Genomic DNA, 5,524 nt, shown 5'->3' with positions numbered 1-5,524 from the left:
GTTAATAATGCAATTCTATAGTATAAACTATCTACACGATGAACGATAGAACATCAAATATACTAATTTGAAATGTATCACGTAAAGCATATCAAGGTCTTTTTTTTGATATTTATGGCACACTTGATAATTTATTAAACAAGCTAAACACAATTATCGTGTTATATTTAAAACACAACACAGACATTATTAATACATTAATTTCGTAAACCGACTTTCCAAAATTACCTCAAAGTTTTGAAATAAATTACAAATATTTAAAAACGTTTAGAATCTATATAATTATTATATTTATAGCGCTATGCACGTATATAAATTTCGAACTTCGTAATAGATTTTTATTCTGACACAATTTTACATTTTCGTGTACGTGGTATTGATTACAACTGCTACGAAAACGTTAAAGTTTGTACAAATTTTACAAAGGATTAATTGTTGTATTTATAAAAACATTTGTCTACATTTTCACATTATTTTTAAAATGTTTTAATATTCATTTTATATTTCATGAAAAAACAAATGTACACGTTATAAATTCATTCAAAATTTAAATAGTTAATTATTTAGTAAACCTTGTTAATGTAAATAGCTGACTATTCTTTTTAATTTAGTTTTATTTAAAAACCATTCTTTTTTTTTTACGTCTACATGGTTCGAGGTTATCGATATATATATATATATCGAAACCTCGAACCATGTAGACGTAAAAAAAAGAATGGTTTTTATAAGAGAAAAAAGGAAGAAAAAAAATTATATGTATAATTTATATAATTTTTTTTTAAATTATACTTTGAATAATTAATTCACGTTTCTTCAAGAATATTTGATGTTATCAATAGTTTATCTTCACGAGAAATAATTTATCAATTAGAATGTTTACGATTAATGACGATAAGCAATTTTAAGAGTTAATGTTAAGGATTTCTGTTAAATAACTTATTTAATAGCTCTTAAATAATTTAATCAACCACCATAAAAACAGCGTTAAATGCTTTAAAATATATATTATTTTAAAATTACTTTTTGAATTTTACATATTTTTTTTTTTTATATTTACACGTAATACATCGCATTAGGTACTAAACAGGCAAATTAAATCTTAATTATGTAATTGATAGAATTAAATTCAAATATTATATAGTTCGTGTTTCAATTTTGATAATGTTTCGTTCTACATTATTTATAGCAGAACTAGTGTGTCCAGCAATAAAATTTCTGTCAAGCTGAGCATTTTGTTTAATCACATCCTACTATTGCATAATAAATTACTCTTTTTCTAATTATAAATTATTATAATTGTACTTGCGAAATATACGATTAAAAGAAATTAATTATTTCCAGTAAAACTGAAAATTATTTCAAAATTCCATTTAGCATTGAAAAGTTTCAATGCTAAATTTTCAAGTGTCTATAAAAGTGCATTTAGTGACAATTGTTTTAACTTTTTTCTCACGCAAACGATCAAAATTTATCAAACGAGTTTTAATGCACGTAGTTAACTAACTAATGACATTGGATCTGACATCAATTATTCAGCGCGATTATAATCAAACCTTGAGCATTAGATATAACGTCAAATTGTTTTAAAGCATTCATTTCCTACTCTAAAATTATTTTAACCTTTTCCTGGATGATTAAAAATAATAATGTAAAGTAATTTTACGAAGTATAAGCACGAAATTATCTAGTAATAAAAAATTTTCTTTCGAAAAATGCGCAATTTATGATCATTGAAGAACTAAAAATATAAAGTAAATTCGTATTAAGGAAACTTTCTGAATTTTCTTAATAAAAAATACATTCATACGTTATTTTGGCCAATTTAAACCACCATTCTACCGAGACATACTTCTCTTATAATACTAAAAGTTCATACTAAATAAGAAAAATAAAAATCAATAAAATAAAAATTACTATTTTCTAAGTACTGCTACAGTAATAAAATTTTACTTTTAGTACAAAGTTTACATTTACTTTGTGGATTTAATATCGTTAATTATAAAAGCGAAAAAAAAAAAATCGATTTCTAACATTCCTCTGTTAATAAATCAAAGATTCTGTTTAAAATTTCAAGTGCACCTGCTCTTATTCGATTCGAAAAGATCTAAATATATAATCTTAACTCCGAGTTATGAATATTTTAATTTTATATCTAATATATAATTTAGTAATAAATTCATCTGTATGGCTTCACGACCATATGCATCGCATGTGTACAGATATTTTTGCCTGTATCAATTTTCATTCACAACAAGCTTTTTGAAGAAACTAGATTTATCTCCTTTAGGATTATATTTCTACATAACAAACAAGATAAATACATCAAGGAAAAAGCATAACCAATAATTTATATTTTAACTTAAAAAAAAAACTATTTTTACTTCAACATTAAAGAATATTTATAACAAAATTATTTCCGACGGCAGGACTTCTGTTTATATAACTGCATTCACTAAAAACATCTTCAAAATTCGATTTATGTTGTAGTGCACTCTTAAAAGATGAAATTATATTTAGTTTAACGTCGGTTCTTATACTTTAATAAAAACTAATAAAGTCAATTTAAATGTAAGCAGCTGGTTATTAAGTGGAAGAAAAAATAATAATAATAATCACGGTAATTAAGAGTGGAAACATTGACCAGAGGAGATGAAAGATATAAACCATGTGGAAGTGTGTCTCTTATTTCAATTATTCATTATATATTGTTTATAAGCTGTGAGAATATATCTGAATCATTTAAAAAAACTTTTAAAAGTTTTAAATTATTTATCTCTCAAAATTAAATTAGGTTTATTAAATATAAATCTGAATTCATAAATTCACTGATGATAATTTCTTTTTTGATATTTATCTTTTATTTAGGATTTGAATTAAATTGGATCGTTAAATATTCACAAAAATACTTAACTTTCTCACAAAAAGCATTTTGATGTAAATCGATAGTAATCCTATTATTTAAATTTGTTCGTGGCCGTAATTACTTCACTTAATAAAAAACTGAATGAATGTCTTCTGAAGTAGTGCAGAGGTCATTGCACTGAGCATCTGTCTACAGACTTTTCAGCTGTTGTCTCATACAAAAGTTGACAGTTCCTTGGGGAACAAAAATTTTCTCCAAACAAAAATCAAAACTAGTTATAAAACGGATCTTTCTGCAATAAAATTTTATTAGCGTTGAAATTTTATGTAATAAATCGCTAGTTTCTTATGTTAATGAATACAAAGCGAATTTTATGTGACGAATTTGTGCTTTAAACTTTTTAATTAAATCTAAACTTAATTGAAAAATGTATTAGAAATTTTTAATTAAAAATAATTTTCCACTTTATGTTAACAAAAAATTTAAAATTTTATGAATTTAATTTTGTTGAAAGGAATGAGAAATTATATATTCAAATTAATTATGCAGCTCTTTAAATAGAAATAAAAGAGTAATTTTATATTATAGTTTAATATATGTAAAAGTCAGATACTATCTTTAGTAGAGAAAAAAAATTGTCACATACAATTCTGTAATGTGTGTTCAAGTTTAAAAATGAAAACAAGTTTTGTTAAAATGATTTTAAAAATCATTTTATTACATTATTATTTTATTTAGAATGAAAAATTTTCCATTAAGAATAAGAAAACAATTTTCTTCTATCTCCCAGATAAATTACTTATGCAAAAAATATAAAGAAAAAGCAAACATTAAAATTCTATTAATAAAATAAAATATTACATTACTCAAAACTTGTAGTAATACTATAAAACATTAAATCTCATACAACATTTAAGATTTTACATAATTTTAAAAAATAGATATCACATACAATACATACAAGTATTTATATAATTACATTAATTTGTACAAATTGTGCTTATAATTTATATAGTGAGTGCTCAAAAGGCAATATTTTATCCAACAATTTAAATATATTTAAATGATTATAATGGTACACAAGTATCAATTAAGTCACCAGAATATAGATATTTCAATTCACTATACAAAATTTTAAGTTAAACAATATTTTAGTGATTATGCAATTGTTCTTAAGTAAAATTGATTATAATCAAACTTTGAAATGTGCTAAATTACTCATATCATTTAAATTAAATTACTTTTGTATATAAGAATTTATTGATTTTGACCATATATGTATGTTTAATTATGAGAAATATCAAGGACTTATGTACTGTACATATAGATAACTATTAAATACATTAAGATGATATATCCAAATACATATAATCCACTAATTGAAATATATTTAAAGTAAAAATAAGTAAATAATCTATGAAATAATTTCATTTTATTAAGATATAAGAAGTATGTTTCCTTAACTTTTATCAAATGAAATAAATACCATCCTTTTATACTATTTAAAAAACAATGAGCAATTTTAATATAATTATTTCAATTATTTCAGATTTATTCTACACTTAACAATCATAATTATATTTATATGTATATACAGGTTCTTTAGTGCAATATGATTAGTAAAAATTTTTTTATACATACTGTATAAGAATATTATATCTGAATACAAATTTATTTCTATATATCCTTTCTGTATTAAAATCTGTAACAACAGCAATCTATTCTTGTTAATAATTATATAAGATACCAGGCAATAATACATAATATATTCACAAAAATAAAAGGGATGTATTTTCTATCAGTGGCAGACTAGCAATACCAGACATGACCTGGCAATTTTAGGATAGATAAATTTTCAATGATTCTAGAGAACAGAAAACATATACCTCATCCTGTCAGAATTTACCAGTACTAGTACTCTAAGTCATTGCTCAATCGGCCAGCACATCCCTTAATATAATTGAGTACTTTCATAAAAGTATTTTTGGAATTTAGTAAGTTTTAAATAACCATAATGTTTAAAATGTTGATTAAGATTTTTGTAAATAATACAAATAAATTATATTTGAAATTAGCATTTATTATCAATTTTATAGTCAAAATACTTTATAAAATTAATGGAATATGATATTACATACCATGTTTTTCTACAAATTGCTGCATTATATTTTAAATGGAAATTCTGATGCTACATACAAAAACTATTGGATTTTAATAGTATTAGTATACTTTTATAAGTAGGTACTTGTTAATTGTAAAAAATACTTTTAAGAAATAAAAAAATAAATCCAATAAAACTTTCATAATTTTTTCTGTCTGCATCATTAATTAATCAATTTCAGTAAATAAGCCTGTACAATATTCCTGGTTTTTCATTTTTCCATAATTTAGAATATTTTCCATTAAATTTTATAAGATTTGTTGTTATAAAGAAATATCTCTCTATCAATTTAAAAAATTAGTATTACAGTATAATTTTTACCACAAGTGCTGAATTAAACAAGTAATACTGTTAATTTTTAGATTACATTATTAACATATTTTCAATTTTTATAAAACACTTTGTAGATATGATAAAATAACTGATGAAAGTTTTTGGTTGTTTTATTTAAAAAATAAAACATCTTATTTAAACAAAAATTACACATGTTTTTCTTAAGA

The sequence above is a fragment of the Centruroides vittatus genome, unplaced genomic scaffold, assembly GCF_030686945.1.
Source record: "Centruroides vittatus isolate TY-2023 unplaced genomic scaffold, ASM3068694v2 scaffold_435, whole genome shotgun sequence".
Lineage (NCBI taxonomy): Eukaryota > Metazoa > Arthropoda > Arachnida > Scorpiones > Buthidae > Centruroides > Centruroides vittatus.
This window is presented reverse-complemented; position numbering follows the sequence as displayed.